The sequence below is a fragment of the Nomascus leucogenys genome, chromosome 3 (genome assembly GCF_006542625.1).
Source record: "Nomascus leucogenys isolate Asia chromosome 3, Asia_NLE_v1, whole genome shotgun sequence".
In the NCBI taxonomy this organism is placed as follows: domain Eukaryota; kingdom Metazoa; phylum Chordata; class Mammalia; order Primates; family Hylobatidae; genus Nomascus; species Nomascus leucogenys.
Window position 1 is genome coordinate 115959063 of NC_044383.1, and position 12359 is coordinate 115971421.

General features: G+C 40.1%; 1 pseudogene; it reads left to right on the plus strand.

Annotated features, from left to right (window-relative positions):
* Positions 1-3625: 3625 nt before the first annotated feature.
* Positions 3626-12359, plus strand: part of LOC100583979 — a 41467-nt pseudogene continuing 32733 nt past the window's right edge.

A 12359-nucleotide genomic window follows, 5' to 3' on the forward strand; every position in this document is an offset into this window, starting at 1 on the left:
GATTCCAACTGGACTTTCACATTTGATAAGATGTCTGCCATGGCCCTCATTTAACCTCCATTGCTGAGCTACTTGGCAGAAACAATATCACAGAGAAACAATACCAGGCTTTGCCTCAAACCTCAGTATGTGTCTGTGTTCTCAAATTGTATTCCTAGCAGTGACGATCTGAAAGTCACTGGCTGGGCTAAAAGCTAACTATACCCTTGAAGATGACACAGAATCCCTGGAATTTGGGGCATGAATATATCAATCCTAGAACTAATTTCATTTTTCTGGCATCTTGCCTAGACTACACATAGTTAATATTTGAGGATTTCCAGTTCTCTGTAGGTACAATTATCCTTTCATTAAATTGCTAAAACCAAAGCTAGGAATCATTTAAGTAATGGAAAATTCCTTTATTACATCAAAACCAATCAGTGATTAGCACTAGGACTGAAACCTATCATGCTATACAAATATAGCTGAATAGCTATTTTTAGACTCATAAATTTGATAGAGGGAATAACTGAGAAAGTTCTCTATTTGATGGTGATGATGATGATAATGATGATCATTTAGAGACAGGGTCTTGCTCTGTCATCGAGGCTGGAGTGCAGTGGCAAGATCATAGCTCACTGTGGCTTGGAATTCCTGGGCTCCAGGGATCCTCCCGCCTCAGCCTCCTAAGTAGCTAGGACTACAGGCATGTGCCACCACACTGGGCTAATTTTTCTAATTTTTGGTAGACAGGATCTCACTATGTTGTCCAGGATGGTCTCAAACTCCTGGCCTCAAGCCATCCTCCCTAGCTTGGTCTCCCAAGTAGCTGAGACTACAGGCATGAGCCATCACACCCTATAGTGATGAACCCTATAGTTCATCAATACACTTAATATCTATATTTATGTTATTTTGTTATAGTAGGTATAATTTATAGGAAAAATAATATATAACTTTTATATTAAGATAAAAACATTTCTAATCATGTAGCCATCTACTGAATGTTCTTGGGATATATTCTGGTCCCAGTTTTGAGAATAAACAAGCTATATAGCTGAACTATGTTCAGATCCTAAGCACTAGTTGAGTCCATCTCTAAAATATGTAGTAGAGAAATAAACAGGCACACAAAAGCTCTTAATGAAGCAAAAGGCAGGGAAAACACATTAGAACAGAAGTTCTAGGACTATATGATTGTTAAAAGGGAATTCATTATATTTCAACCATGTGCATCACAGACTATCTCCCTCTAAGGGAGCTTATAAAATCTCAGTTATTTTCTAACAGATATGGAAGAGATATGGAGGGTAGATAGTGGGGTCTGGGACAGATTAGGGACAGAGGATGGGATGGCCCCACCACAATTCTTACCCCTTAAAATGGGAAATATAATGACTTGCCCTGGAATAGTTTTACTCCTCATTGTGTCATAGTTGGGTGAAAGAGGAAAGGAGGAGAGAAAGGAACCAAACAGTCTCTCTTTCTCATATTCAAATGCAGAAATCACTTTTTCCTGTTTTCTTCTTATGACTGATCATTAAGGCACTACTCTGGCCACTGCTGAGTGTGGTACTCAGCATTAGAACACATTTTATGTCTAACTAGAATAGGAATGATCATTGCTAGTTAGGGACTTACCATCCCAGACCATGAGACCAGCACAGACAAGGGAATGGAAGACAGGTTTTCCTCAGTAAAATCCTGGGTCTTTAGGAGCTTCTGAGAAGGGCACTTCTTACGTTAATTTCACTAAGGGACACCTGGGTGGGACCTGAGCGGCTAGCAGCATGAACAGGCAAAGATCAGAGGTCAAACTATTAACACCAGAGAGCTCAGACAGCTTTTGTCTTCCCATGAGTCCACTAAGGGCTCAGGAAGTGGAGTGCTACTAATCATGCTAGGGTGTTGACACCCAGAAAAGGAAGAAATGGGTTTCTCCAAGCTTTTGGGTAAGTAATCAGACTTCAAAGAACTTCATCCCTTTTGTAGAACAAAGTTTGTTGACTGTATGTGGGTTCTAGTTCCTACAGAACAAACTAGAAATAGGAATTTTTAGCCCTATACAAGCTTGACCCCTCACCCTTTCTTACTAGCGGATGTATCCTCAGGTTTGTCCCCTTCTAGCTTTGTTAGAATTTCCTGACTGGTTCCAATCATCTTTAACTCTTTTCAGGGCTGAGACGCACCTCCCTTGCCTTATGTACCTGCCTGAATTTCATATATCAGGCACGCCTTCATAGACCTATGCAGATCTGCCACGGCAAGCTACAGAAAACAGCAAGTACATCAGTGAAGACTTGGATTACCAGTTATAAGGCAAATTTTGAACATATTTTACAGTTTGCCTATAAAGATACTGTCACTCATTCATGGTTAAATGGGCCTGCCAGATTATGTGTCACAAATACTAAATTATGTTTAAAAGAAGGCTTTAAAAGCAATTATCTATCCAGAAATTCCAACTTTTTCAGTGAAGTATTCACCACTCAACAAGTATTTCCTTGTCTTTTTTCTTCCTCTGCATTACTGAAAGATTTTTATTCTTTTTATTTTGGTTTTGATAAGGAAAAATCCTTTGATGCCTCCGAGAAAGAATAGTTATTATTTTAAATGAGTTGTTTTTAATAAGTGTATATTTGAGCATGAAACAAGTCTAATACCAAACTAGGAAGACGTTTTTCTGCCCCATTTGATTACAATTGCTAAATATTAGACGATACTTGTAGACCTACTATTATTACCTTGGGATTTACTTGGAAAAGTGCTTTCTCTTAAAACTGCTGGCCAAATTAATAGCAATGGAAATTGTAGCTATGATTACATGACATTTTGGACAGGTTTTCTTTGGTGGCACAGAGTTAGATATGTTTATGCAGCTGCTCTTGGCTTCAGTTCCTACAGACCCCTCTTTCGCTTTTTTTCTTTTATATGAGGAGCCAATATGAAGATGTTGACTTTCCACAATTTCTATCAAAAATGTTATTTTGCCAACACAAAACTACATTTTGAAAATGTTTCTTTACTTTTAAACCAATGCCTGATTGGAGAAGCCATCCTTCTCAGCACCCAAAAATGACGAGTACTAATTTTAAATTTTTGTTTAAATTTGTGTCTCCTATTTCAAGAGTAAATCCTGAACACGTTTGGGGTTGTGTCGCTTTTTCTTAACAAATAACCAGATAATCATAGTGTGACTATTTCCTCTAGTCAGTCTAAGTTCAACGCTGACCAAGGTTGATGTGAATGTCAAGATTAATTTTTCTCTCTTGGCTGTAACTGAAATCATAATCATCTCGAAAAGGCTATTAATTATGATATCAGTTCACCTACAAGCATAAAGTAGCTTTTCCAAGAATATCTCAGGAATTATTTTTAAAAAGAGAAAAGAAAGTACCCCTAACCTCATCTTGCAAATGGAGACTTAAATGTTAGGCTCAAGGCAGAATTCTACCAAGTAAATTTTAGAGTCAAGACAGAAGGTTAGTAAGAACACTAATTCTTGTCTTTAACCCCAACCTGAAAAGATTTTTTAAAAATCACACAAAAAGTCCTCTTCCCCGGTCTTCCTTAAGAACAAACTAGTAGAGTGAGGGCAAGGCTAGTTTAAAGACCTTTCCCAGCTGTATATTTCAAAGCTGATATGCATTGCAAAGAGAAAAGCATGCAAAGCTGCTCTCCTTACCGGAGGTTAAAGCATTGTGCCAGCTCTGTCACTACTATAACCATCTTCCGCAGGTGGAGAGCAGGGAACGCCAGGGTCCCAAGAAGTGATGAAAAGCGATAATTAGAGCTCCTGCAAGAATCTTCCCTAAGCACTTTCTTCCGTGACACACTACTTTGTGGCATCTACGCGCTCTTCACGGCTAACCACAATCCTGTCATTTCGGCTCATTCATCCAACAGCTGCTGGAAGAACCGGGCTGAAGCGTGGGCAGGAGGAGGGGGATACCCGTGCGAGCGCTGAGCCGGCAGAGCGGCTGCAGCCCGCGGACTCCTCGGGCCCCGGCTGCTGCGCCGCTGCAGCTGACCGTGCGAAAGCCGCATGTTATTGGGTAGAGATCAGCTTTCCAGGAACAGGCATCAGCTGTGCACGAGCCCGGCAGCATCTAGAGACAAGTGCTAGCCGGTGTTGGTGCAAATCAAAGCTTGCTATGTGCTCAGAAACCGGCCCCAGCTACTGAGCATGCTCGGCTTCTTCCCAGCTGCTGTTATCAGAGCCCCTTAACTGTTGACTTCTGTTGATTTGAGAAAGGGAGAATGAAGGAGTGGGCACGAGGGTGCGATTCGGTGAAGGTAATAACTTAAATTTGGAAATGATCTTTTCCGTATCCCCGCCCCCCTTCCCCACCGCAAAAATAAAATTTAAAAAACAGAGTAAGGATACACTGCTCTGCACTTAAGAAATTTTGTATTGATAGGATGACAGAGATGTTTGAAACCTACCAGTAGCTTTTAGTCTTTAGCTTTCTCCCTGCCCAATTAAGTTGACTCCGGGATCCAGCTTGTGTTGTAAACTGCAAAAGGGTTTAATCCTAACAAATCACTGTTCCTCGAGGATTAAGTATAGAATTGCCTTCTATTTGAAGATCTAGGCAATGTGCCACAAATTAATTATCTCTGTACAATCATAATCTGCCTCCTACTAGACAACAACTTTCTTAAATATTTTATAAAGTAATTGTGCTAGTTTTGAAATTTAAATGTTAACCTATATTATAACATACATCTTGAAATTTAAGTCTTCCAGATGGTAAGCAAAATGCAAGCAAAGAATGCCTGGCTGATTTATGACTGTAAACACAAATCTTTTCTTGGGGGCTTGGTGGATGGCCAGTACTCCATAAATGTTCCTGTGATGATGAATTGGTGAACGGATGGGTTAGATCATCTGCTAGTGGTGCTTACAGGAAAGCTGAAGTTCTTGAATTTGGTATGGACCCCTATACTAACTCTTGACCTTCTCAGCTATTTTGGGCTGGTCAATTATTTGAAGTTAGAAATACACTATACATTAGGTGTGCAATAAGTAAGCAAATGGCCTTTAGGTACTATTTACATTTTATTATTTGTATTATGCCTCCTTTTCTTCTCTTTATTCAGCCCCCTAAGATGCCACTCTCTAAGTTGAGCCTAATTCAGAGCATGCTGTCTCAGCTACTACTGAAACCAGTAACATTAACTCTCTCCATGGTTTGCAGATAACAAAATTATTTCATTTTGAAAAACTTTTACCCAGTCATCTCTGCCAAGTATATGGAGGGTGAATCTGAGAGGCTTTCACAGCTGAAAGGGAGCCTGAAAGCTGGGCCTGTGAGAGCCCACACAGGACACGGGTGAGATGAAGTCAGGTATTGAATCCCTACCAGATGTCTGTCTGGCCTGGCCCGTGAATCCAGTTCCTTGGGGCAGGAAAGTCCTCTTTCTCCCCTTTTTCTCTGCCCCATCCTCTGGCTCTTTTGTTTGTTTTTTTGAGATAGGGCCTTGATCCATTGCCCAGGCTGGAGTGCAGTGGCAAAAACACAGCTGAGACAAATGCTAGCTAGTGCAGTGTCAACCTCCCGGGCTCAAGCAATCTTCCTACCTCAGCCTCCCAAGTGGCTGGGACTACAGGCACACACCACTATTCTGGGCTGATTTTTTTTTTTTTTTTTGTAAAGAAGGAGTCTCACCATATTGCCCAGGCTGGTCTCAAATTCTTGGGCTCAAGCGATCCTCTCTCCTTGACCTTCCAAAGCACTGGGATTACAGGTGTGAACCACTTACACCTAGCCTTCTTTCTGTCCTTTTAGGACTCAAGTGCTACCTGAGTACCTCCTGACTCCAGAGCAAGCCCACTCTGGCTCCCCTTCCCCGTGCCTTTTCAGTGATACTTTCTTCATTGTCTTCAGTTGAATCATACCCCATCATACCAGCAGCTTTGAATTTCTTAAGGGTGGAGACGATGCTGGTTTTTTGGATCTCTATGTATAATTGTACACATACAATTACAACTATAATTGTATAATTGTATACATCTGTGCAGTTACTGGTTTCACATGTTGTCAAGATTACATGGAGACACAGGAGGAAGTCCTTCTATTGTAATTACCACTTAGAAAATGGACAGAGTTAGTCTAGGGACATTTCTTAAAGGAAGTGATTGCAGGAGGAGAAAGAACTTTTCAGTATAACCAAATCAAAGATTTTATAACTGGAAAGGAAGATGCAGACCTGCTAAGAACAGATAACTAGGGTGGGGCTGTTTTATAGGTTTCAATCCCTATTTCTCTGTCCCGAACAAAAATAGTAACAGAAGTGGGGCGACACAACTGTTCCTCCTATGGGCCCCATGGACTCATTCAAATTCATAGCAGAGATTCCTTATTCCATCTATCTCATTTACCATCTACCATTTTTTTCTTGCTATTTATTATATTGCAATGAACCTGGTTCTCAAGGGTTGCCCAAGGTGTTCTAATCACCAAAGCCAAGAATTTCTCAGTTTTGATGACAAAAATCATAATTATCAGTTATTTGCACCTTATTCTCTGCCAAGCACCACTAAAATCTTTACAACCATCACATTTAATTACCACATGAAGCATTTTTAGCAGCATTTATCACAATCTTACATTTTGAATTTATAGTATATAATAATGTGTTTGCTAACATCCAAACCATACAGGCACACAAACAATAATTGGTAATAGATAAGGACAGAGAATATCATCTTTAGCTGCTGATGAACCCAAGGCTTTGAGAGCCCAAGGTAAGATAGCTAATAGGTGGAACACGGTGTGAATTCCATCCTGTTTGGTACCAAAGTTCAACAGTCCTTAACCAGTCTAAATTATAGCCTCGCTCCACAAGAGCACCTTTTCCAAGAAAATATGGCTAAAGTTGAAGGCAGGGGCCAATTCCAAGTTGACTTGATGCCACTGGGACTCAGAAACCAATACCTCAAAATATAGCACTTCAACATGCTAAACCGAAGAGCCTCAAGGTCTGACCTTTCCCACCCCACCTCTAACCATCTCTCCCAAAGCACAGGATGGATCTGAAGTTCCTTTATCTGTTTAACATCCAGATCCATCAATGAGGATAGTGTTTTTGTTTTTTTTTTATTCTCCACCCCTGGTAAGACCAAAAATGTAAACACACCTGAACAGACCCTTCACAAGATAACGTCTGCCTCCCAAGATCATTCAGATTCCAAAGTGAACTATTTACAAGTTAATTTCTGTTCCCAGAGTCATTCCTTCTCCCTCTGATACAGTTTGGCTCTGTGTCCTCATCCAAATCCCCTCTTGAATTATAATCCCCACGTGTCGAGGGAGGGAAGTGATTGGATCATGGGGGCTGTTTTCTTTCCCCCATGCTTTCTCGTGATAGTGAGTTCTCAAAAGATCTGATGGTTTTATAAGCGTCTGGCATTTTTCCTGCTTGCACTTCTCTCTCCTGCCACCATGTGAAGAAGGCCCTCGCTTCTCCTTCATCTTCCACCATGATTGTAAGTTTCCTAAGGCCACCCAAGCCATGTGGAACTGAGAGTCAATTAAGCCTCTTTTCTTTATAAATTACCCAGTCTCAGGGAGTACCTTTACAGCAGTGTCAGAACTAATACACTCTAGTAATCCTACTGCCTCTTAACAGAATTCCTCTTCATCCTGTTCCCATAACCAGTTTTGACAGGGTGGTATATAAGCTTTGAAACCCATTGGATGGTATGTAATCAAGCTGTGGTTCTCCTGTGTACATGTTAATAAATTTTGGATGCCTCTTCTCCAACTAATCTGCCTTCCTTGAGTTGAATTTTTTTTTTTTTTAGTGAACCTTCAGGGGCAAAGGGGCTGTTCTCTCTTGGCGCCTACAATGCCAAATCCTGGGCTTAAACTCTGCTATTCTGTCCCACTCCTCTAAAAAATTCTTTCGCCTTTTGAATTCCTTGACATCACACTTTTCTAATTCTATGCCTTTCTTGTTTTTCCAAAAAAGTTAAGGTTTCTTTCCCATTCATTCATTCATCTCATTGTTGCTACTTGTAACAATAGTTATTACTTCTTTTTTTTTTTTTTTTTGGCTATGTCTTTTTTTTTTTTTATTATACTTTAGGGTTTTAGGGTACATGTGCACAATGTGCAGGTTTGTTACATATGTATCCATGTGCCATGTTGATTTCCTGCACCCATTAACTCGTCATTTAGCATTAGGTGTATCTCCTAATGCTGTCCCTCCCCCCTCCCCCCACCCCACAACAGTCCCCAGAGTGTGATGTTCCCCTTCCTGTGTCCATGAGTTCTCATTGTTCAATTCCCACCTATGAGTGAGAACATGCGGTGTTTGGTTTTTTGTCCTTGCGATAGTTTACTGAGAATGATGTTTTCCAGTTTCATCCATGTCCCTACAAAGGACACGAACTCATCATTTTTTATGGCTGCATAGTATTCCATGGTGTATATGTGCCACATTTTCTTAATCCAGTCTATCGTTGTTGGACATTTGGGTTGGTTCCAACTCTTTGCTATTGTGAATAGTGCCGCAATAAACATACGTGTGCATGTGTCTTTATAGCAGCATGATTTATAGTCCTTTGGGTATATACCCAGTAATGGGATGGCTGGGTCAAATGGTATTTCTAGTTCGAGATCCCTGAGGAATCGCCACACTGACTTCCACAATGGTTGAACTAGTTTACAGTCCCACCAACAGTGTAAAAGTGTTCCTATTTCTCCACATCCTCTCCAGCACCTGTTGTTTCTTGATTTTTTAATGATGGCCATTCTAACTGGTGTGAGATGGTATCTCACTGTGGTTTTGATTTGCATTTCTCTGATGGCCAGTGATGATGAGCATTTCTTCATGTGTTTTCTGGCTGCATAAATGTCTTCTTTTGAGAAGTGTCGGTTCATGTCCTCTGCCCACTTTTTGATGGGGTTGTTTGTTTTTTTCTTGTAAATTTGTTTGAGTTCATTGTAGATTCTGGATATTAGCCCTTTGTCAGATGAGTAGGTTGCAAAAATTTTCTCCCATTCTGTAGGTTGCCTGTTCATTCTGATGGTAGTTTCTTTTGCTGTGCAGAAGCTCTTTAGTTTAATGAGATCCCATTTGTCGATTTTGGCTTTTGTTGCCATTGCTTTTGGTGTTTTAGACATGAAGTCCTTGCCCACGCCTATGTCCTGAATGGTATTGCCTAGGTTTTCTTGTAGGATTTTAATGGTTTTAGGTCTAACATATAAGTCTTTAATCCATTTTGAATTAATTTTTGTATAAGGTGTAAGGAAGGGATCCAGTTGCAGCTTTCTACATATGGCTAGCCAGTTTTCCCAGCACCATTTATTAAATAGGGAATCCTTTCCCCATTTCTTGTTTTTGTCAGGTTTGTCAAAGATCAGATAGTTGTAGCTATGCGGCATCATTTCTGAGGGCTCTGTTCTGTTCCATTGATCTATGTCTCTGTTGTGGTACCAGTACCATGCTGTTTTAGTTACTGTAGCCTTGTAGTATAGTTTAAAGTCAGGTAGCGTGATGCCTCCAGCTTTGTTCTTTTGGCTTAGGATTGACTTGGCGATGCGGGCTCTTTTTTGGTTCCATATGAACTTTAAAGTAGTTTTTTCCAATTCTGTGAAGAAAGTCATTGGTAGCTTGATGGGGATGGCATTGAATCTATAAATTACCTTGGGCAGTATGGCCATTTTCACGATATTGATTCTTCCAACCCATGAGCATGGAATGTTCTTCCATTTGTTTGTATCCTCTTTTATTTCATTGAGCAGTGGTTTGTAGTTCTCCTTGAAGAGGTCCTTCACATCCCTTGTAAGTTGGATTCCTAGGTATTTTATTCTCTTTGAAGCAATTGTGAATGGGAGTTCACTCATGATTTGGCTCTCTGTTTGTCTGTTATTGGTGTACAAGAATGCTTGTGATTTTTGTACATTAATTTTGTATCCTGAGACTTCGCTGAAGTTGCTAATCAGCTTAAGGAGATTTTGGGCTGAGACAATGGGGTTTTCTAGATATACAGTCATGTCATCTGCAAACAGGGACAATTTGACTTCCTCTTTTCCTAATTGAATACGTTTTATTTCCTTCTCCTGCCTGATTGCTCTGGCCAGAACTTCCAGCACTATGTTGAATAGGAGCGGTGAGAGAGGGCATCCCTGTCTTGTGCCAGTTTTCAGAGGGAATGCTTCCAGTTTTTGCCCATTCAGTATGATATTGGCTGTGGGTTTGTCGTAGATAGCTCTTATTATTTTGAGATACGTCCCATCAATACCTAATTTATTGAGAGTTTTTAGCATGAAGGGTTATTGAATTTTGTCAAAGGCCTTTTCTGCATCTATTGAGATAATCATGTGGTTTTTGTCTTTGGTTCTGTTTATATGCTGGATTACATTTATTGATTTGCGTATGTTGAACCAGCCTTGCATCCCAGGGATGAAGCCCACTTGATCATGGTGGATAAGCTTTTTGATGTGCTGCTGGATTCGGTTTGCCAGTATTTTATTGAGGATTTTTGCATCAATGTTCATCAAGGATATTGGTCTGAAATTCTCTTTTTTGGTTATGTCTCTGTCAGGTTTTGGTATCAGGATGATGCTGGCTTCATAAAATGTGTTAGGGAGGATTCCCTCTTTTTCTATCGATTGGAATAGTTTCAGAAGGAATGGTACCAGTTCCTCCTTGTACCTCTGGTAGAATTCAGCTGTGAATCCATCAGGTCCTGAACTCTTTTTGGTTGGTAAGCTATTGATTATTGCCACAATTTCAGAACCTGTTATTGGTCTATTCAGAGATTCAACTTCTTCCTGGTTTAGTCTTGGGAGGGTGTATTTGTCGAGGAATTTATCCATTTCTTCTAGATTTTCTAGTTTATTTGCATAGAGGTGTTTGTAGTATTCTCTGATGGTAGATTGTATTTCTGTGGGATCGGTGGTGATATCCCCTTTTTCGTTTTTTATTGCATCTATTTGATTCTTCTCTCTTTTCTTCTTTATTAGTCTTGCTAGCGGTCCATCAATTTTGTTGATCTTTTCAAAAAACCAGCTCCTGGATTCATTAATTTTTTGAAGGGTTTTTTGTGTCTCTATTTCCTTCAGTTCTGCTCTGATTTTAGTTATTTCTAGCCTTCTGCTAGCTTTTGAATGTGTTTGCTCTTGCTTTTCTAGTTCTTTTAATTGTGATGTTAGGGAGTCAATTTTGGATCTTTCCTGCTTTCTCTTGTGGGCATTTAGTGCTATAAATTTCCCTCTACACACTGCTTTGAATGTGTCCCAGAGATTCTGGTATGTTGTGTCTTTGTTCTCGTTGGTTTCAAAGAACATCTTTATTTCTGCCTTCATTTCATTATGTACCCAATAGTCATTCAGGAGCAGGTTGTTCAGTTTCCATGTAGTAGAGCGGTTTTGAGTGAGTTCCTTAATCCTGAGTTCTAGTTTGATTGCACTGTGGTCTGAGAGACAGTTTGTTATAATTTCTGTTCTTTTACATTTGCTGAGGAGAGCTTTACTTCCCACTATGTGGTCAATTTTGGAATAGGTGTGGCGTGGTGCTGAAAAAAATGTATATTCTGTTGAATCGGGGTGGAGAGTTCTGTAGATGTCTATTAGGTCCACTTTATGTAGAGCTGAGTTCAATTCCTGGATATCCTTGTTAACTTTCTGTCTCGTTGATCTGTCTAATGCTGACAGTGGGGTGTTAAAATCTCCCAATATTATTGTATGGGAGTTTAAGTCTCTTTGTAGGTCACTCAGGACTTGCTTTATGAATCTGGGTGCTCCTGTGTTGGGTGCATATATATTTAGGATAGTTAGCTCTTCTTGTTGAATTGATCCCTTTACCATTATGTAATGGCCTTCTTTGTCTCTTTTGATCTTTGTTGGTTTAAAGTCTATTTTATCAGAGACTAGGATTGCAACCCCTGCCTTTTTTTGTTTTCCAGTTGCTTGATAGATCTTCCTCCATCCCTTTATTTTGAGTCTATGTGTGTCTCTGCACGTGAGATGGGTTTCCTGAATACAGCACACTGATGGGTCCTGACTCCTTATCCAGTTTGCCAGTCTGTGTCTTTTGATTGGAGCATTTAGCCCATTTACATTTAACGTTAATATTGTTATGTGTGAATCTGATCCTGTCATTATGATGTTAGTTGGTTATTTTGCTCGTTAGTTGCTATAGTTTCTTCCTAGTCTCGATGGTCTTTACAATTTGGCATGTTTTTGCAGTGGCTGGTACCGGTTGTTCCTTTCCATGTTTAGTGCTTCCTTCAGGAGCTCTTTTAGGGCAGGCCTGGTGGTGACAAAATCACTCAGCGTTTGCTTGTCTGTAAAGTGTTTTATTTCTCCTTCACTTATGAAGCTTAGTTTGGCGGGATAGGAGATTCTGGGTTGAAAATTCTT